Source organism: Macaca mulatta, chromosome 3 (genome assembly GCF_049350105.2).
Source record: "Macaca mulatta isolate MMU2019108-1 chromosome 3, T2T-MMU8v2.0, whole genome shotgun sequence".
Lineage (NCBI taxonomy): Eukaryota > Metazoa > Chordata > Mammalia > Primates > Cercopithecidae > Macaca > Macaca mulatta.
Genome location: NC_133408.1, coordinates 132,062,107 through 132,085,243, shown reverse-complemented (window position 1 = coordinate 132,085,243; position 23,137 = coordinate 132,062,107). Strand labels below are relative to the sequence as shown.

At 38.3% G+C, this 23,137-nt stretch overlaps 1 long non-coding RNA gene across 1 annotated transcript; it reads right to left on the bottom strand.

The window, feature by feature from the left end:
- Positions 1-7,949: 7,949 nt before the first annotated feature.
- Positions 7,950-8,912, bottom strand: LOC144339898 (uncharacterized). Its single transcript, XR_013415474.1, has 2 exons — positions 8,844-8,912; positions 7,950-8,042 (listed from the first exon to the last, which is right to left on the bottom strand). It is a non-coding gene; the product is annotated as an uncharacterized LOC144339898 (long non-coding RNA).
- Between the last annotated feature and the right edge of the window lie 14,225 nt (positions 8,913-23,137).

Below are 23,137 nucleotides of genomic sequence, written 5' to 3'. Positions count from 1 at the left end.
CAGAGATTGAAGAACAACTTAATGAAATAAACTGTGAAGACGAGATTAGAAAAAAAATAATGAAAAGGAATGGACCAATTCTCCAAGAAATATGGGACTATGTAAAAAGACCAAACCTACGTTTGACTGGTGTACCTGAAAGTGATGGGGAGAATGGAATCAGGTTAGAAAACACTCTTCAGGATATTATCCAGCAGAACTTCCCCAACCTAGCAAGACAGGCCAACATTCAAATTCAGGAAATACAGAGAACACCACAAAGATACTCCTTGAGAAGAGCAACCCTAACACACATAATAGTCAGATTCACCAAGGTTGAAATGAAGGAAAAAAAGTTAAGGGCAGCCAGAGAGAAAGGTGGGGTTACCCACAAAGGGAAGCCCATCAGACTAACAGCAGATTTATCTGCAGAAACCCTAAAAGGAAGCCAATATTGAACATTCTTAAATAAAATAATTTTCAATGCAGAATTTCATATCCAGCCAAACTAAGCTTCATAAGCAAAGGAGAAATAAAATCCTTTACAGACAAGCAAATGATGAGAGATTTTGTCACCTTTGTTGCCTGCCTTACAAGAGATTCTGAAGGAAGCACTAAACATGGAAAGGAACAACCAGTACCAGCTACTGCAAAAACATACCAAATTGTAAAGACCATCAACACTATGAAGAAACTGCATCAACTAACAGACAAAGTAACCAGCTAGTATCATAATGACAGGATCAAATTCACACATAACAATATTAACCTTAAATGTAAATGGGCTAAATGCCCCAATTAAAAGACAGACTTGCAAATTGGATAAAGAGTAAAAACTCATTGGTGTGCTGTATTCAGGAGACCCATCTCACGTGCAAAGACATGCATTGGCTCAAAATAAAGGGATGGAGGAATATTTACCAAACAAACGGAAAGCAAAAAAAAAAAAAAAAAGTAGCAGTTGCAATCCTAGTCTCTGATAAAACAGACTATAAACCAACAAAGATCAAAAGAGACAAGGGCATTACATAATGGTAGAGGAATCAATGTAACAAGAAGAGCTAACAATCCTAAATATACATGCATCCAATACAGGAGCACCCAGATACATAAAGCAAGTCCTTAGAGACCTACAAAGAGACTTAGACTCCCACACAACAATAGTGGGAGACTTTAACATCTCACTGTCCATTATAAACAGATCAATGAGACAGAAAATTCACAGGGATATTCAGGACTTGAACTCAGCTCTGGACTGAGCGGAACTAATAGACATCTACAGAACTCTCCACCCCAAATTGACATAATATACATTCTTCTCAGCACCACATCACACTTATTCTAAAATTGACCACATAATTGGGAGTAAAACACTACTTAGCAAACCTAAAAGAATGAAAATCATAACAAACAGTCTCTCAGACCACAGTACAATCAAATTAGCACTCAGGATTAAGAAACTCACTCAAAACTGCACAACTACATGAAAACTGAACAGCCTGCTGCTGAATGACTACTGGATAAATAACGAAATTACAGCAGAAATAAATAAGCTGTATGAAACCAATGAGAACAAAGACACAATGTATCAGAATCTCTGGGACACAGTTAAAGCAGTGTTCAGAGGGAAATTTATAGCACTAAATGCCCACAGGAGGAAGCAGGAAAGATCTAAAATCGACACCCTAACATCACAATGAAAAGAACTAGAGAAGCAAGAGCAAACAAGTTCAAAAGCTAACAGAAGACAAGAAATAACTAAGATCAGAGCAGAACTGAAGGAGATAGAGACATGAAAAACCCTTCAAAATAATCGATAAATCTAGGAGCTGGTTTTGTGAAGGATCAAAAAAATAGATAGAACACTAGCCAGACTAATAAAGAAGAAAATACAGAGGAATCAAACAGATGCAATAAAAAATGATAAAGGGGATATTACCCCTGATCCCACAGAAATACAAACCACCATTACAGAATATTATAAACACCTCTATATAAATAAACTAGAAAATCTAGAAGAAATGGATAAATTCCTGGACACATACACCCTCCCAAGTCTAAACCAGGAAGATGTCGAATCCCTGAATAGACCAATAACAAGTCTGAAATTGAGGCAGTAATTAATAGCCTACCAACCAAAAAAGTCCAGGACCAGATGTATTCACAGCCGAATTCTACCAGAGGTACAAAGAGGAGCTGGTACTGTTCCTTCCAAAAGTATTTCAAACAATAGAAAAAAAGGGACTCCTCCCTAACGCATTTTATGATGCCAGCATCATCCTGATACCAAAACCTGGCAGAGACACAACAAAAAAAGAAAACTTCAAACCAATGTCCCTGATAAACATTGATGCGAAAATCCTCAATAAAATACTGGCAAACCAAATCCAGCAGCACGTCAACATCTTATCCACCACAATAAAGTCAGCTTCATTCCTGGGATGAAAGGCTGGTTCAACATACACAAATCAATAAATGTAATCCATCACATAAACAGAACCAATGACAAAAACCACATGATTATCTCAATAGATGGAGAAAAGGCCTTTGATAAAATTCAACACCCCTTCACACTAAAAACTCTCAATAAACTAGGTATTGAGGGAACGTATCTCAAAATAGTAAGAGCTATTTATGACTAATTCACAGCCAATATCATACTGAATGGGCAAAAGCTGGAAGCATTCCCTTTGAAAACCACTACAAGACAAGAATGCCCTCTTTCACAACTCATATTCAATATAGTATTGGAAGTTCTGGACAGGGCAATCAGGCAAGAGAAAGAAATAAATGGTATTCAAATAGAAAAGAGGAAGTCAAATTGTCTCTGTCTGCAGATGACATGATTGTATATTTACAAAACCCCACCATCTCAGTCCAAAATCTCCTTAACCTGATAAACAACTTCAGCGAAGTCTCAGGATACAAAATCAATATGCAAAAATCACAAGCATTCCTATATACCAATAATAGACCAACAGAGAGCCAAATCATGAGTGAACTCCCATTCACAATTGCTACAAAGAGAATAAAATAGCTAGGAATACAACTTTCAAGGGATGTGATGGACCTATTCAAGCAGAACTACAAACTCGTGCTCAAGGAAATAAGAGAGGACACAAACAAATGGAAAAACATTCCATGCTCATGGATAGGAAGAATCAGTATCATGAAAATGGCCATACTGCCCAAAGCAATTTATAGATTCAATGCTATCCCCATGAAGCTACCATTGACTTTCTTCACAGAATTACAAAAAACTACTTTAAATTTCATATGGAACCGAAGAAGAGCCCACATAGCCAAGACAATCCTAAGCAAAAAGAACAAAGTTGGAGGCATCATGCTACCTGACTGCAAACTATACTACAAGCCTACAGTAACCAACATAGCATGGTACTGGTACCAAAACAGATATATAGAACAACAGAACAGAACAGAAGCTTCAGAAATAATACCACACATCTTCAACCATCTGATCTTTGACAAAACTGACAAAAACAAGCAAATGGGGAAAGGATTCCCTATTTAATAAATTGTGCTGGGAAAACTGGCTAGCCATATGCAGAAAATTGAAACTGGACTTTTTCCTTACACCTTATACAAAAATTAACTAAAGATGGATTAAAGAATTAAATGTAAGACATAAAACCATAAAAACCCTAGGAGAAAACCTAGGTAATACCATTCAGGACATAGGCAGGGGCAAAGACTTCATGACTAAAACACCAAAAGCAATGGCAACAAAAGCCAACATTGACAAATGGGATCTAATTAAAGAGCAAAAGAAGCTATTATCAGAGTGATGATAGCACATTCACAGCAAAAGAAGCTATCATCAGAGTGATGATAGCACTTTCACAGCAAAAGAAGCTGTCATCAGAGTGAGCAGGCAACCCACAGAATGGAAGAAACTGTTTGCAATCTATTTATTTGACAAAGGGCTAATATCCAGAATCTACAAAGAACTTAAACAAATTTATAAGGAAAATAACCCCATCAAAAAGTGGGTGAAGGATATGAACAGACACTTCTCAAAATAAGAATTTTATGCAGCCAACAAACATATAAAAAGAAGCTCATTATCATTGGTCATTAGAGAAATGTAAATCAAAACCACAATGAGATATCACCTCATGCCAGTTAGAATGGCAATCATTAAAAAGTCAGGAAACAACAGATGCTGGAGAGGCTATGGAGAATTAGGAATGCTTTTACACTGCTGGTGGGAGTGTAAATTAGTTCATCCACTGTGGAAAACAGTGTGGTGATTCTTCAAGGATGTAGAACCAGAAATACCATTTGACCCAGCAATCCCATTGCTGGGTTTATACCCAAAGGATTATAAATCATTCTATTATAAAGACACATGCACATGTATGTTTACTGCAGCACTGTTTATAATAGCAAAGACTTGGAACCAACCCAAATGCCCAGATAAATAAAATGTTGCACATATACACCATGGAATACTGTGCAGCCATAAAAAATTATGAGTTCATGTCCTTTGCAGGGACATGGATGAAGCTGGAAACTATCATACTCAACAAACTAACACAGGAGCAGAAAACCAACCACATGTTCTCACTCATAAGTGGGTGTTGAACAATGCAAACACATGGATATAGGGATGGAAACATGACACACTGGGGTCTGTTGGGGGTTGGGGGACTAGGGTAGGGATAGCATTAGGAGAAATACCTAATGTAGATGATGGGGTGATGGGTGCAGCAAACCACCATGGCATGTGTATGGCTATGTAACAAATCTGCACGTTCTGCACGTGTACCCCAGAACTTAAAGTATAATTTAAGAAAAGATGAGAGAGGTGGATCACGAGGTCAGGAGATCAAGACCATCCTGGCTAACACGGTGAAACCCCGTCTCTACTAAAAAACTCAAAAAATTAGCTGGGCATGGTGGCAGGCACCTGTATTCCCAGCTACTCGGGAGTCTGAGGCAGGAGAATGGTGTGAACCCGGGAGGCGGAGCTTGCAGTGATCCGAGATCGCACCACTGCACTCCAGCCTGGGCAACAGAGCAAGACCCTATCTCAAAATAAAAAAAGAAGAAAAAATATTACCCAATCTGTTGATAGCTTTAACTTATAAAATGTCTTATTTTTGAAAACATGGTGAATATGGAAATGTAGAAAGAAAGAAATCACACATGGTTTTACCACTCAGTAATCATCATGGTTAATATGCTGAAGTACGTTTATTGAGGTGTTTTTTCATAAAGTGGTTTAGTGGGGATACTTAAAAGTTGCTAGATGGGGGTTCTCTGTGAATTTTCCCTTCAGTGGCATTTGAGAAAAGTGCTGCTGACATTCCATTTACTCATTTTCATTTCTTCCATCTCCTTCTTTCTTATCACTATCTCTTGAAAAATTGAATTCTTTTCTTTATTATTTTTTTCTCTTTGCCTTTAAGGGATGTTACAGTCTTGCCAGTACACTGCAATGTAGCAGTCTCTCATTTTGAGGTATCACCCAGAGCTCCTTGTCTCAGGACTAAGAAAATTAAGAAGCATGGGCACAAATGGTGAGGTTGGAGCAAAAGTTTAATAAGCAAAAGAAAAAAGCTCTCTGCCACTGAGAGGAGGCCCAGAAGAGAGCTGCCATTTTTACAGTTGAATGCAAAGGCTTTTATAAGAAACTGATGATAGCTGGGCATTTCATCTGCATAGAGCATGAATTTCTACAGCTCCACCCTGTCCTCCTAGTGCACATGTGGGCCCTTAGCTTGAGGTACTCCAAACTGCTTTGTTCCCCTTACTGTGTATGTGTCAGGGGGCAGAATTTCCCATTGCTGAGCATGTCTGGGCAAGTCACCTGTGTAGCCTTTCTTATCTGTGTGGCTGTGGCCATGTCTTAGGCAAGCCGTCCTGTGCAAGTTCCCTTATATGTGCCTTCAGGGTGTTCTTTTGTTTGAAAGAATTCAACCAAGGACCCACTTTAACTGCCTCCCTGACCAGTTTCACCTTTCTCTTATTTCCTTCCTCAGGAGTGGAGACCCTAACTGCTGTTAGAGGGAATGGGGTGATGATTCTTCTAGCTACTTCCTGCTGGAAAGGGGCACTGTGTGGGGAACAGTGGTTAGGGTTTCTCCTGGGACTGGTCTAAGGATTCCTGGAAGAAAGGCACATCCATGTATTGTTTCATTTGCATTACCATTTGGAGTTTGATAGTCTTTAGGTAAGAAGAAACAATTTGGGTTAGTAGAGGAAACAAGCAGGGGATAAGGACAGCTTAAAAATCCCAAGGCTGCTGACATGTACAGATAACTGGTGGCCACAGTTATTCCCACTAAGATTTGGGTGCAAGGGGCTTGCCTTTAGTTAACTTCCTTGGTTTTATTTTCCAAAAGAAACCTCTGGGTTATGGGCACCATATTTACTCCCATTACCTGACAGGATTTATAGGATAATTGCCAAGAACTAGAATATTGATTCAGATTTGTACATCACCCATCCCTTTTTGTACTTTCTGAGCTGCAGCCAGAGATTGCTGGTTGGCTTATAGGAATAAGCAGGATTAGTTTAAAATGTAGGGAAGAACTTAAAAACAACCAATGAGATTAAAATTAATGACAAGCATATGATATGTTTTGAAACATAATTTTTCTCTCTCTACTCCTTATTTTTGTTAAAAAACAAATCATGATAGGACTGAGTTTTTGGAAAATCAACTTTAGTTTTATACTTGGCCTGATTATTTGTACAAAGTGCAGCAAGAATAATTATTTTTATCTAGGTTTTTAAATTGGCTTTGATGAAACTGTTCCACAGGAATTTCAGATAGAGCTTTTTAAAGTTGAGCCCAGCCATGGGTTTGTACCCTCAAATACCTATGAGTTGGGTAAATTCCTCTCTCCTTGAGATCCCAAGAACATGGGGTTCCTGGGCCTATAGAAAGTGACATTCTTTACTCGCTACAGGTTAGGAACTCTGTTCGGGGGCTGTGTAGACAAAGTATGAAGCAGTTTTCCCAAGGGGCTTTTATTGGCTCTGCAAGTCAAGCTTGATTCCTTAAAGGGAAGCACAGCCTTCCGGTTAAAACCTTGACAAGACAACCAGTTTCTCCAATTGTGTCCTCTTGTAAAAGAAAATTATTCTCATTGTGCTGATGCAAAGAATTATATTGTCATAAGTTAAGAATACTCACAAATAGTTTCCAAGTTCTAGAGGAACCAGACAGAGAGAAACAAATATGCTCTGAATTCTGTTTACAGTAATATACTTACATAATTATTAAAGGCTACAAATAGCTTAAAATAAGTTTCCTTGACTCTGAAAAACAAAACAAGGATCAGCAACATTTTAAGCAAAAAGGTTAAAAAGTCCATTTTGTTAACTCTTTTTTTGCTTGATATTCATGAATATTTTAGCTCTTCATGAGTCCTGTACATTTTTCCTTTATTCTAATGTCATAATCTCCAAAGTTATCAGAAACTTGCATTTGAGAGCATGTGTCAAAGTCCTATAGCTGATAATAAACGGTCCTTTAAAGAGGATTAAAACAAGACGATTGTGAATGGTGAAATGTCCAAGGTAGTTAGTCAAGAACATGACTGACAAATTTTATTCTTTCTGTGGTTTACAATAACTTAACATAATAACCTTAATTATGATTTCTAGCATATACTCAGACATTAGAATTTTAGAAACCCCATACAATTTTGGAACATATATTATTATTATTCACTAAAATACAACTGAAGATCATTAAACACCATTTGGCCAATCCCATGTACCTAAACATGTTAAATAATCCTGTTTACCTCTCTACTGGATGCTTCAGGGGCCTTCTGTAGCATCCAAAAGCTAGGGGTCAAGAGAGACAATTTTGGAACTGAAGTTTGATTTTGGGAAGTAAATGTTAGAGGTTTAAAACACTTAATATTACAAAATATGATTCCAGATTACCATAAGTTGTTTGTTTTGCCAAAATTAGGACTCAGAAACTTAAAGACAAGGCAAAAACCTTTACTCATTAAGAGGGAAGATTTAGCTTTCCAAACAGTTTGTCTCCTGTCTTCTCACTCTTCTCCTTGGCAGTTTATCTGCAAGGCAAATTAAAAATTTTCATTATCTTTCACTATTACATGAAAATCTTGTACAAGGCAGAGAAAGCCAAATTTTACCCTTACATTGGTTTTAAAACAATCCTTTATCCCTAGGCAAGATTTACATTTCTATGTCTTTTTACAGTCTTTTACCACAAACACATTTTACTGTTCTTACATACCTTTCATGTAAATCTAATTTCAGTAGTCTCATTTACGTGTTACAATGGTAACTCTTGGCAATTTTTAACTTTAATGTAAAACTGGTACATTGTCTTAATTATGTACTAGGCACAGATAACGTCTGACTTTTTCCAGCATAGTTAAGTGTGGGGTTAATTTTGGATGTACCCAGGCCTTACCAAGTTGTAAAGGAGGCAGTTTACAACCTTGAAACATTTAGCAAACCTAGTATCTGAGTTACATGATTTAGGCCACCTATTTACATTTTGACATCTGCATTTTACCAATTATTTTTTAAAACTATTTTTATTTCTTAAAGATTAAAGTTATGTGAACTAAAAGGCATTACAGCTTTTATATTTCCTTTAAAAATTTGATTTAAGCACTTATTTTTCTTTAAGTCAATCAGAGCTCTTTTTATAGGCATTGCACACAACACATAAATAACTACAAAAGCAAACAGAAGCAGATTCAGTATTTATTAGATATTTTTGTTCATCAATCTCCTAATTGAATTATTGGCCTCTGGGTGGTGCTGTTTAAGAGCAGGGCTAGGAAAGCATACAGTTTCTAGGTATTGCTGGAGGACAAAAACAGATTTTGAGAGGGACCTACCTGCCTCTAATTCCTGGGGTTTCATGAGGAAAATGGAAGTTTCTCTCAAAATGGAATCTTTCTCACCTTCTTTCCCTTTTTGACTGGCTTTCTTTTTTGACTAGCTATAGGAGACATGCTGTTTGTCTCTGAATTTCTCTGCTACCTGTAGGGCTGCCTATTTCTCAGCAGCAGTTAGGGTTTGATTTAAGAGTAGCATCACATCCTTCCAGGAGAGTTTAAATCCTGGAAGACCTCTATATGTGAGTGATGTTGGAGCTTTCCCAGAGTGAACTTTAGGGTCTAAGGGTTAAAGAAGATCCAGGCTGCACTCAAGGGGAGATGGGTTGTTACCTATCTAGGAAAAAGGGGAGAAGAAGTCTCCTTCCTCCTTTCAGAGTGACCCAGAGTGGAGAGAAAGACAGAAAGGACATCCCCATTCTCCTCTTCCCTCCCGTCTCCTCTGGGTCCTGGAAACCAACATATGTGCCACCCATGGATGCAAGCATGACCTTCACCCATGGATCTGGAGGAGCTAGTCAGCAGGAGTAGCCATGTTTGCCTGTGTGAGGCCCTAGCTCTCTGCCCTGCTGATTTCCTAGATCCAGTTGGCCCATAAGGCTCTGAGGGTACCCCAGGGGCTCAGAAGAGACTGTATGGTAGTTGAATTTGGTCAAGGCCCTTTAATGGGAGGAGTGTCTTAAATCTATCCCTTACTTCCTCTTACTACCACCCAGGCAAAGTTATGAATTCCTAGAGAATGGGACCAATTGACTTCTAAACATAAGATTCCTTTCTCACTTAGATGCCAATATAGCTGGATACAGAACAGATGCCTCAAAAGAACATAAGAATTGACTGGCCATCCTGCCTCTGATGATGATAGCACTTAGGCTAAAATCTGTCTTGCCAAGGTAGCTTCCTCCCAGCTGCTGAAATGGGAGTTTTTCTGATTACAAACAGGCCATGGGGACTGATTACTGGGAGAGGGATGTAAGAGGGAAAGCAATCAGGGAACTAGAGTTTTGGGGCAAAGGGCTGACAAGGCTCCCCAAAGAGAAAAATCCCATCCCGCTAGGTGGCACTGTAGGGTTTGAAATGTTAGGAAAAAAACTGGCTTTCTCAAGGAGAGGTTAGAAAGAGAGGTTTTGGATTTAATAGGCTGTCCCCATAATATGCTTCCTAGCAAGAAAAAATTAATTTGTCTTATAAAGGAACTGCTTAAACTCACTGGGCAGTTCTGAGCTCTTGCACTGAGAAGAAAACAACCCAAATGGAAAGGAGGATATTCACTCAGGGTAAAATATCCTCTCATACAGTGCCATGAATGCCTATTATTAGGGGACAAAAAAGCCCTTAATAGGTGAAAGTTTAGACTGAAATATTGAAATTCCCCCATCTCAAGGAAATCACAGAAGCAGCAATTTTTTTGAGTTACATTCCTGGTTACTAAGGCACTTGCTAACTTTATCCAACAAGATTATCTCCCCAGGCTTTAAATAGTCCCTTAATATAGCATGCAAAGAAGGGATAGCAGATATGATAGCTGTGAAAAGAAAGGAAGGAAATGCGATTTTCTGGAAGTTCTTGTGCCAATACTCTGATGGGCTGTTGGGGGGCAGAATTAATCCAAAGGCCTTCAGGTAACACTGAGGTGTAGCCTCTATCAGATGTCTTCAGTTGTCCCAGAGTCTCCTGTTACCCGGGGGTCTTTCTTCTTAGAGCTCCCAAGATGGTGGTGGGTGGCTCCCAAGATGAGAGCAAGCATTTTGTTCTCTGACCTGGGGTTCTTGGCCTCACAGATTCCAAGGAATGGAACCTTGGGCCATGCAGTGAGTGTTACAGCTCTATTAGAAGCCATGAGTCATGGAAGAGAACTGTGGAACCTAGCGACTACTGTTCAGCTCAATTAGGACAAACCCGGGCACTTAGCTGTGCAGGAACAATGGCAAGCCTCTAGCCTGATCGGGAGTGGCAATGGGCACCTCACTGGATCAGAAGCGCAGCAGACAACCTGCTGGATCCGGAGGGGTGGAAGTCAGCAGCAGGCCTGCGACAGCGAGCAATAGCTCAGCTTGAGCTGAGACCAGAAGAATGTGTAGTTGCAAGATTTAATAGAATGAAAGAGCTCCCATACAGCAGGAGGGGACCCAAAGGGTTGCCCGATCGGGTTCGAATGCCTGGGTTTATATCCCGATCATTCTCCCTCCCCCTGTGCTCTCAGGCAATAGATGATTTTGTTACCAGGGGATCCTTGCTCACAGAGCTCCCAAGATGGTAGCAAGCCATTTCCAAGATGGTGGCAGGCCACTTCCAAGATGGTGGCAAGCCTTGTGTTCTCTGACCTGGGGTTCTTGGCCTCACAGATTCCAAGGAATGGAATCTCGGGCCACGCGGTGAGTGTTATAGCTCTATTACAAGACGTGCATCACAGAAGAGAACCGTGGAACCCAGTGACTAGTGTTCAGCTTGATTAGGACGAATCCGGGCACTTAGCCATGCAGGAACAATGGCAAGCCTTTAGCCCAATCGGGAGTGGCAATGGGTGCCTCACTGGATCAGGAGCACAGCGGACACCCGCCAGATCCAGAGAGACGGAAGTCAGCGGCGGGTCTGCGATGGCAGCAAACAGCAGTGGTGGACGGTGAGTGAAAGCTCAGCTTGAACCGTAACAAACACGGACCAGAAGGGTGCAGTTGCAAGATTTAATAGAGTGAAATAGAGTGAAAAACAGAGCTCCCATACAAAGGGAGGGGACCCAAAGGGGGTTTCCGTTGACAGCTTGAATGCCTGGGTTTATATCCTGATCATTGTCCCTCCCGCTGTGCTCTCAGGCAACAGATGATTGGCTATTTCTTTACCTCCTGTTGTTGCCTAATTAGCATTTTAGTGAGCTTTTCTTACTATCTGATTGGTCGTGTGTGAGCTAAGTTGCAAGCCCTGTGTTTAAAGGTGGAAGCAGTCGCCTTCCCAGCTAGGTTTAGGGATTCTTAGTTGGCCTAGGAAATCCAGCTAGTACTGTCTCTCAATTTGATTATTTCTTTACCTCCTGTTTTTAGCCTAATTGGTATTTTAAAGAGCTCTCTTTACTACCTGATTGTCTGGGTGTGAGCTGAGTTACAAGCCCGTGTTTAAAGGTGGGTGCAGTCACCTTCCCCAGCTAGGCTTAGGAATTCTTAGTCGGCCTAGGAAATCCAGCTAGTCCTGTCTCTCACTTCCAACCCCATAGATGGCTAGGTCCTCTGTGAAAGGAAACTGGATTGGAACAGAGCCAACATTCCCACCACACGAGGGCAATCGGGTATTGACAAAGTCCTCTAGAGCAAGCCTGTCCCCTGAGTCTTGTAAGGCTGGCAGTCACTCTAAAAGCTTTTAACTGGCTGACAGGGGCCCAGTGTTTTGTTTAACTTTTAAAAATGAGGATGAAAAGCCTCAGAAATGAAAGTAGAGTCGGAGGTCCACTCCTACTCATTCTTCTGATGTTTTCTTTCCCAGCCAATGCACCCAAATGTTAGTCTTGCCAATGCACCACAATGTAGAAGTCTCTCATTGTGAGGTATCACCCAGAGTTCTTTGTCACAGGATCAAGAGAATTAACAAGCATGGACACAAAGGGTGAGGTTGGAGCAAAAGTTTAATAAGCAAAAGAAGAAAGCTCTCCACCACTGAGAGGCGGCCTGGAAGAGGGTTGCTGTTTTTACAGTTGAATGCAAAGGCTTTTATAAGAAAATGATGATAGCTGGACATCTCATCTGCATAAGGCATGAATTTCTGGTAGCTCCACCCTGTCCTCCTAGTGCACATTTGGGCCCTTAGCTTGAGTTACTCCATATTGCTTTGTTCCCTTAACTGTGCGTGTGTCAGAGGATGGAATTTTCCATTGTGGGCTTGTCTGGGCAAGTCACCTGTTTAGCCTTTCTTATCTGTGCAGCTGTGGGCACATCTTAGGCAAGCCCCCCTGTGCAAGTTTTCTTATCTGTGCCTGCAGTCTGTTCTTTTGTTTGAAAGAATTCAACCAAGGACCCTCCCTAATTGCCTGCCTGACTGGTTTCTTCCTTTCTATAATCTCAGTGACACCAATAGGATTGAAGCATTATTTAGTCTCACTGACATTTGAGAACTAAGATGTTGATGATCATCATGTTGTCAGAAATCACTAATGTTTAATGTATTTATGATATCAGGCTCAATAGTTAGATGAAAGTCAAAATGAATGGCTTTTGCAAAAATTATAGCAGTGAGAAAATTATGGCAGTGAAAGAGATCTGATTTAACCAACCCCCACCTTGCCTTTAGCTGCCCTTAATTATTACTGGGCTTAGGTCAAGATAACTTTGAGAGACATTTAGTTTATAGTTTAAACGATAATAGCCCTTCTCCAAAATAAAACTGCCTTTGTAAAGCTAATGAGAGAACACCAGGCTAGGAGGACAGAGGTGCCTGAATTCTGCTAAGGTGTAGACATAAACCAGCCATTATTCTGGAGGTCACAAAATATGCAACTTCCCCAATTATTCCTGCAGAGAACATCACTATTGTAGAACGTAAGTTTGGCCTTTTGATTTTTTCTTTTTCAGGATTTTTGGCATGTCTGTCAACCAGTGGCTCTACCTGGATTGGCCAACCACTCCTGTGGCCCCACTCAGAAAGGACGCAGAGCAAGAGGACAGCTTCTGCTCCCTATGATTTCATCTCCAACCCAACCAGTCAGCACTCGCTATACCCTAGCCCCCTGTCCACCAAACTACCTTTGAAAAGCCCTCACCTAAAAGCCTTGAATGAGATTGATTTGAGTAATAACTTTGTCTCCGACATGGCATCACCAGCATCAAAGTCTTTCTTTACTGTAATGCCATGGTCTCTGTGAGTTGATTTTGTTTGTGCAGTAGGCAGAAAGAACCTGTTTTATGGTTACAGAAATAGGCTATTTCAAGTAACTGACTACATGTTGCTAGTGTTTTTCTATTAATGTTATATACAGAGATAAACGATATAAGTCTCTCTAGTCTTTCTCATTCCAATTAGTGAAGTTTGTTAAAGCTCTCCTTCTTCAGGAGATGTGGGAGGACTTTTTCTCTCACTTAATTCACTAGGCTACCAATGGTAATTCATTTGAATTGTGTTCTATTGCTAGACCATAATGGCAGCTCAGGTTAGTATTTATGTGAACATTTTTCCCTGTTTTGTTAGAAAAAAAAATGTATTTCAAGGCTCTGTTGTAAACAGATTGACTTTAAATTAAACGTTCTTGTTAATCATTTAAGGAGAGTCATTAAGTTATGACTGCCCTTTGGAACACAAATGTTTATTTAAGTTCAGTATTCTGTTTCCCTAGAAATAGGATTTCTATACTCTTTCTGAAGTATATTTGGTAAAATGACTTGGCTGCTTCTATATTTAAGCTTCCTTTTGAAATGAAAATTTGTTCCAACATGGATTCTAAAGGTTCAGCAAAACTGCTCATGAATGATTGGTTTTAGATGCACCTTTTGATGTTTTAGAAACTTCTGTTAAGGCCAGGCACTGTGGCTCACACCTGTAATCCCAGCACTGGGAAGCTGAGGCAGGAGGATCACTTGGGCCCAGGAGTTTGAGACCAGCCTGGGCAAGATAGGGAAACCCTGTTTCTACAAAAAATACATTTTTAAAATTTGTGTTTTGTCCTGCAAGCAAGTTTTAGAAAAAAAAGAATTTAAAAAATTAGCCGTGTGTGGTTTTGCATACCTATGGTTCCAGGTGGGGCCACGGAGTTCCAGGCTAAGGTGCCACTGTACTTCAGTCTGGGCAATAGAACAAGACTGTCTCAAAAAAAAAAAAAAATTAAAAAAAAATTTATTAATTAGTTCTCTCTTGAATCAAGAATATTCAAAACCTGTATTTTACAGATTCAAAATCGGTAAAATGTGGCTTATCTTTTTTCTTTAAGATATATAGGCTGCTTTTTTCCCCATTTTTTGAACATCGTTTTACTCTCCTAATATTTTTCTCTTTTCCATAAAATTAAATTTACCGTTGAAATTGCATCCTTCTATAAATTCAGATAGTTTATAAATATGGGTTTGGAAATTAGCCAGTTTAAATTTGAAATTATTTTATCTTATATTTTTAAAACTAAAAAATATGAATGTTGTAAGAAAAAGAAACAAAAATTTTGCAGATGCCTATATTTAATAATATTTTTTCATTATGAAATTAAGATATAATTTACACATCATAGCATTTACCTGTTTGGTTATACATTCAGTAGTTTTAAAAATATATTAACATATTCACAAATTTGGCCAATAGTCACTAATATCTAATTCTGGAATATTTTAATTAATCTAAAAAGAAACTGCATACTCATTAGCAGTCACTCACCATTCCACTCTCCTTTCAGTTTTCTGTTCCTATGGATTTGCTTACTTTAGGTGTTTCATAGAAATGGAATCTTACAATATGTGACTTTTTGAGTTTGGCTTCTTTTACTTCTTGTATTATTTACAAGGTAAATGCGTGTCGTAGCATGTATCAATACTTTGCTCCCTTTTGTGACTGAATAATGTTCCATTGTATGGATATACCAAAATTTATGGTCATTTGGGTTGTTTCTACCTGTTGCCTATTGTAACTAGTATTGCAATGGATATTTATGTACAAAGATTTGTATGAGTGCCTGTTGAATTCCTTGGGTGTATAGACCTAGGAGTGGAATTCCTGGGCCATAAATTCTATGTTAACATTTTGAGGAACTGCCCATTTTTTTCCACAGAAGCTGCACCATTTTACTTCCCACCAGCAATAAATAAGGATTCCAATTTCTTCACATCTATAACTAGACCATCCTCTCTAACACTTACTTTACTTTTTCTAATACCCATCGTAGGTATGAAGAGGTATCTCATTGTGGTTTGGATTTGCAGTCCCTTAGTGACAAATGACATTGATCCTCTTTCATCTGCTTATCGGACATTTGTCTATCTTCTTTAGAGAAATGTCTTTTTAACTCCTTTGCCAATTTTTATAATCAGGTTATTTGTATTTTTGCTGTTGATTTGTAAGAGTTTCTTTTAATATACTCTAGATATTAGAGCCTTATTTCAGTGGTCCTCAATCTTTTGGGAACCCAAAACCAGTTTTTTGGAAGACAATTTTTCCATGGATGGGGACTAGGGGGGATGGTTTCAGGATGAAACTGCTCCACCTCAGATCATCAGGCTTTAGATTCTCTCATAAGGAGTGCACAACCTAGACACCTTGCACGCATAGTTCACAATAGCGTTTGCAGTCCTATGAGAATCTAAAACAACCACTGTTCTGCCACGGGGCAGAGCTCAGGCAGTAATACTTGCTCCACCGCTTACCTCCTGCAGTGTGACCCAGGTCCTAATGGGCCATGGACAGATACTGGCCCGTGGTTTTGTATCTGTTTTAATTTTAAATGTCTTATTTTATATATCATGTCTTATTTTATATATAAATAAGACATTTTAAATAAAATGTCTTTATTTTAAATAAAATGTCTTATTTTATATATCAAAATTAAAACAGATTATATATATCAATCTCTTTTAATTTTAAATGTCTTATTTTATCTATCATTAGAAAATATATGTTTTCCCATTGTGTAGGTATTTTTTTATTTTTAATTTTTGTGAGTAGGTGCTTATAATTTGTAGCATACATGAGAAATTCTGATACAGGCATTCAATGCCTAAAAATTACATCAGGGTAACTGGGGTATCAAACACCTCAAGCATTTATCTTTTTGTGTGTGTGTTACAAACATTCCAATTATATTGTTTTAGTTATTTTTCAATTTACAATGTATTATTTGTTGACTGTAGTAACCTTGTTGTGCTATCAAATACTAGATACTTTTCATCCTATCTATGTTTGTACCCATTAACCATCCTCACTACCCCCTCACCCCTACTACCCTTCCCAGCCTCTGATAACCGTCCTTCTACTTTCTATCTCTATAAGTTCAACTGTTTTAATTTTCAGCTCCCATGAATAATTGAAAGTATGAGAAGTCTGTCTTTCTGTGCCAGGCTTATTTCCCTTAACATAATGACCTCCAATTCCAATTCCATCCATGTTTTTGCAGATGATGGGATCCTATTCTTTTTTATGGCTAAATAGTATTCCATCATGTACCACATTTTTCAATCCATTCATTTGTTGATGGGCACTTAGGAAGCAATTTAAGTTGCTTCCAAATCTTAGCTATTGTGAATAGTGCTGCAATAAACATTGGATGCAGATATCTCTTTGATAAACTGATTTCGTTTCTTTTGAGTATATACCTAGCAGTGGGATTGCTGGATCATATGGTATTTCTATTTTTAATTTGAGGAACCTCCATACTATTCTCCATAGTGGCTGTATTAATTGACATTCCCACCAGCAAGGAACAAGAGTTCCATTATCTCCACATCCTTGCCAGCATTGGTTATTGCCTTTCTTTTGGGTAAAAGTCATTTAAAAATGTTTGTTAGGTGAAATAAAATATTAATTTATATTTGGTGGTAAAGGAAGACTAAAGAGATAACATCTAAGCTGAGAGCTGAAGGATGAATAATTGTTGCCAGGTGGAGATGGTGGGAAGTGTCTTTGAAATAGATGGAAGAGCATGTGAAACATTTTAATTTTAAATTTGTGTATTTCATTGTTTTAACAGCTATCTCCCTGTCTAGCCTGTGAGTTCCATGAGACTAGAAAGCATTTCAGTCTTATTCTCTTAATTTATTTCTTGCTCTTAGTACCATGACGGAAACAATAAGTATTGTTGAATGGATGAACAAACAAGAAAATTAAAATGTACCATATTAGGGCATTTAACCAGGACAAAAACTTTCACTTGCTTATGGGCTTGTGACATTTATCTAGAACTACTAATATTCCTAATGCTTGAATGTCATTTCCAAAGCCTAGGTTTCATTTACCACAAATAAAATCCAACTCATTGATTTCATATTTTCTGAAAACACTTATGGTTCTGTAGACTATTACTCCTTTTCTCCTCATGAGCTATCAAATTGCAGTGTTTCCAAAGGGCTACCATGGTGTTTATCTCGTTCCTGGTGCCAGGTACTAGGCTTCAGCCTGTTGTTATAGCTTTCCCAATGCTCATTCTCACTGTCATACATCTGAACAAAGATGGTTTACAGATACATAGTACAATGTGCAAACACACAATTATTGCTGATCTGGGTTGGGCATGGTGTAATTTAAGAAGTAATCTAGCCAGACATGGTGGCTCATGCCAGTAATCTCAGCTCCTTGGGAGGTTGAGGTGGGAGGATTGCTTAAGGCTAGGGATTCAAGAACAGTGTGGATGACATAGACCACAGCTCTACAATTTTTTTTTTTTTTTTTAATTAACTAGGTATGGTGGCACATGCCTGTAGTCCCAGCTACTCAAGAGGCTGAGGTGAGAGGATCACTTGAGCCAGAAGTTCAAGGCTGCAGTGAGCTATGTTTGTGCCACTGCATTCTAGCCTGGTGACAGAGCAAGGCTCTGTCTCTAAAATGTTTTTGAAAAGAAGCAATTAAGTAATAAAACTGTTTCCTAACTCAGCTCTGCCAGTGTGTGCCCTGGAGGCAAATCACATCATTACTTGCCATTTCAACCATAACATAAGGAAATATGCATTATAATAACTTTTTTATGCTTTTAAGTTCAGGGGTACATGCTCAGGTATGTTACATGGGTAAACTTCTGTCATGTGGGTTTGTTGTAGAGATTAATATTTAATCACACAGGTATTAAGCCTAATATCATCAGTTATTACTCCTCTGCTACCCGCCGCCATTCTCTGAAAGGCCCCAGTATGTGTTGTTCCCCTCTATGTGTCCATATGTTCTCATCATTTAGCTCCCACTTACAAGCGAGAACATGTGGTATTTGGTTTTCTGTTCCTGTGTTAGTTTACTAAGGATAATGGCCTCCAGCTCTATCCACATCCCTGCAAAGGAAATGATCTTGGAGATGATCTTGTTCTTTTTGGTGGCTGTATTAACTTGTTATCTTACTTTATGGAATTAATAACTCAAATAGTAATAAACAAGATTTGATAAACTCCAAAGAATTTTACTTTTTTAATTGAGAAAGTTGAAAGAGATAATAAATAAAGACTCTTCTATTTTTAACATTTTATAATTCTGGAATAGTCCGAAGATCTCATGAGTGCCTCTATCTTTTCTCCAGGTAAATACTACTTCTATACTTGTCCATGGGATCCCATTCCACTCTCACAATGAGAAATTTAACAGCTACATGTTATTGAGATTGCTTTAAATATTAGTTTCCCAAGACAATACAAGCCCGAGTCTGGCATCACTATTTTTGGCCTCATGACTGCTATATGCCACTCCTGTAGGATCGTGATTAAGTATAAGCCTTTTCAGCTGCCTTTATTTAATTACTTTTGGTTCCCAGGCAAACTTGTTATTAGTCCATACTTTCCACTGTGCCCATGCTTCCACCTGTTCAACTCTGCCCTTTCCTCAGCTAGACACACCCTTTTCCCATTCTTTACCTAACAAACTCCTGCTCAGACTCCTAATTTCAAGGACTGGCACTGGACATTCTCTATCATTTTAGTTTGTGTTATTCTTATTTAGGATTCTTAATACGAGCCCTCTAGACATGTAGGTCCTGAGATTTTCTTACTTGCTTTGCATTCCATTTGCTTAGAGGGTAGGGAAGGACTATCTTATTGAAGGGGCAGATTCCTGGGCCCCACTCTTCCCATCCAATTCAGGAAGTCAAGGGCAAGGCTGGAAATCTGCATTTAATACAAACATCCCAAGTATTCTGATAAAAATTGTAGCCCATCCTTTCATCAATACTGGAGGTCTAAATTAATGAGCTTCAGGGGTCTGTGAACCTCGAGAAATTCTTTATAACATTTTGTGGCTTTACATATATTTGTATTTTTCCAAGGAAAGGTTTCATAACTTCCAACAGATTATTAAAGGAGTCTGTGATAGATTTTGTTTTAAAAAGCAACACTTTATAATGTTATTTACCATAAATATATATATTTGGCTTTGTTGAATAAAACTTCTTCCTTACTTGAAGAAAAAGTAAAAAGCATGAACTCAGAAATATCAATCTCCTTTCTATAAATAAATCAATTTTGATGGCTTGGTAAACTATGAAGTACTCATTATAGAAAATAAGAAAAATCATAGGAAAGTGTAAATGAGAAGACAAATATTACCCAATAACCCAGAAGCAACCACTGCGAATGTTTTTTGTTATATTTCCTTTAAGGTACCAAAATGCTTATAAGGTCTAATATAAGCATTTTACTCTGTAAGACATTCTTCAATATACAAAAAAAAGATAAAAATGTTTAAAATGACTAAGGACAGTAGACACACAAACACACAAACCTGGACTGCACACTTTAAGTTCTGGAATGCCAGTTTTAACAAAAAGCAGGCAGCACACATCTACACTGCTGGAGGAAAGGGAAGTCCCAAAATCCCACCTGTCATTTGCATTTAAACAGGAAAAGTACAAGACTAGTAGTTAGATAAATCTTGGTTCTGATCTCTCTTTCATCACTTCCTGGGTAAATAATTCTAGAGAAGTCACTTAATATTACTGGGATTCTGATGATTGACCTCTTATAGAGATAATGGCACATAACACTTTTGAAGGCAGGATGCAGAAATTTATGATATCCTGAGGTCTGTTAGAAATATGGATATGCATATTCACAAATATACAATTATATGTATACTTACATACATACATATATATTTATATAAAATTATTATTCATGTTAGGCCATTGGAAAATGCAGACGGTTGCAAAGAAATAAAAATATCCTATATTCTTATAACTCAGAGGTAAAAGCTCTTATCCAGTCTGTTTTTTTAACACATAAAAATTCAAGCTGCATCCACTTTGGCTTGACATTGTCTTAGAGACACGCAATGTATGTCTACTAAAATGATATGTGCCATATGTTGAATTTTTATTCAAAAGCAAATATTAATGCAAGGGATAGCATTGAGAACTGTATAAGTAATAAAAAGATACATAAGTGCAGCACTTATATTTATACAAGCAGAAAGTCAAATGTATTGTGTATAGAAGTTATATACTTGGACAGTCTATGATTATTTTTCACAGTATCCTTGCTTCACCATAAAATACAATGAAGTATACCTAAGGACTCTCACCTTCTATGAGCTGCCATATCCATGGAAACAGAAAACTGGGAAATTCAGAATTATCTCCTTGATTTGTATCTGTATTTAACATAATGCTGGGCAAGGAACAGTGTTCAATAAATCCTTATTTGTATGGCCTTTTACCTCTTTAACTAGTCACACAGCAGCTTCTATTAAACAAAAAGAAAAAGAAGTGAACCTTGTGCAATCCAAAGCAGAGTCCAAAGTAGTTAAAATGCTAAAAAGGAAACAATATTAGGCAGCCTGTGGTCAGTGTATCAAGTTGCCCAGGCACAGTTAACTGTCCCAGTTAGACAACTTCAGTTGCACAAGGCCTCAGGGTGAAACTGCAGCTGAGAAGAGGTCATAATGGTTGTGAAAAAGACAGGCAGTGAAAATGATCTTTGAGAAGACAGGTTGTGTAGTCGGCCTGGATTGCTAGTGAATTGCCGAGAAGAGGAAAAAAGGGAGAAGAAGAAGAAGGGTTTCTTAAAAGGGAATAGCAGACTCAAGAGACGGTGGAACCCACTTTGTTTTCTAAGGAATCCTACAAGTTTCCTGTGGTGGATTGTAAATCACACACTTGTCATGACTACTCCACTTTTCCATGGGATTTCTGCCCTGCAGGAGACAATGCCACAATGAACTCGGAGACACCTTGTAAAGCTCACGGGGAGTTTCTGAGAGCTATAAAATAAGTAGGGATTCTGGAGAACAGAGAGCAATAATTTTATTTCCAAGAGAACGCTGAGGTCTAACTAGTAGGGTCTAAATGATTAGCCCAAGACCACATGTCTTTTAGCGACACAATTAAGTTTCTAGACTTCCCCTTCAGCACTCTATGTTACCGTGCCTCAACCAGTCATCTGAATTGCAATGGTCCTGCTGTGGAATCTTGAGGCTTATCAAGGTTCTTCTAAATTTTATAAACAATGGTTTGTTGTTTATTCCAGAATATTATAGGCTCATCTGGAAAATTACATCTGGAAAAAAATGATACCCCTAAAGCCTGAATGGTTTTATACACCAAGATAAGACTGAGAACCCAGAAGAGGTACAGGAAACACCTCAGACATTCTCAATACTTTATACAAAATATATTTGCTCAAAAAGCAAGGTGATAATGTTGAATAAAAGTTGATACACTATTGTGTAAACACTAATATGATAATAATATCTTTAAGCTTCTTTAACAATCTTAGTGCTTCAACATTATTTTATTTTTATTGACCTAATAATAAGTCATTTGGAGTTTTGCATAAAGGTGCCAAATTTCTATTTCTCAGGGAAAAACTTTCAGTAAGGAAGAGCCCTGAATTTCTTCTTTAGTACCTGCTTAAATTGAATGATTTCTCAAACATTATTATTGAGACCAAGTTTCACTCTGTCACCCAGGTGGGAGTGCAGTGGCATGATCACGGCTCGCTGCAACCTTGACCTCCTAGGCTCAAGAGATCCTCCTACATCAGCCTTCCAAATAGCTGGGGCTACTGGTGTGCACCACTATACAAGGCTAATTTTTTAAAAATTTTTTGCAGAGACAAGGTTTTGCTATGTTGCCCAGGCTGGTCTCGACTTCCTGAGCTCAAGTGATCCACCCACCTCGGGCTCCCAAAGTGCTGTGATTACAGGCGTGAGCCACTGCACCTGGCCCTCAAAAATATTTTGTACGAAGTAATAAACATAATCATTAAGTGCATAATATTTAAAGTCATTCATAAAACTCACCCTCCTAAATATGGGAAAAGGTATCTTTCAGTGCCTTTCATTTTCCTGAAAAGTAGTAATTACATGGACTCATATATTCCAAACAATGGACAGACTGCGACTTAAGAGAACTGTCTAGTAAGTATATTGGAGTAGCTGTTCCTACGAAAATCCTTAAATTATCGTTGTGTAAATTGATATTTTTATATCTACTTTGTATGACTTCTGAATATAAAGTAATCAAGAAATGAAGATGAGCTGTCTTCCAACTCCACCGAGACAGAGCTCAAAGGACACTGGAGTAACTGAAGTAGAGCAACCAAAACACTTCCCAGAAACATGCCAATCCTCATAAAGAGAGACTTCTGTATTGTTATCGTGCCTTTTGCAATGCAGAAACGATAGCAAGAATGCTGCAGTGTGCTAGGAGTGCT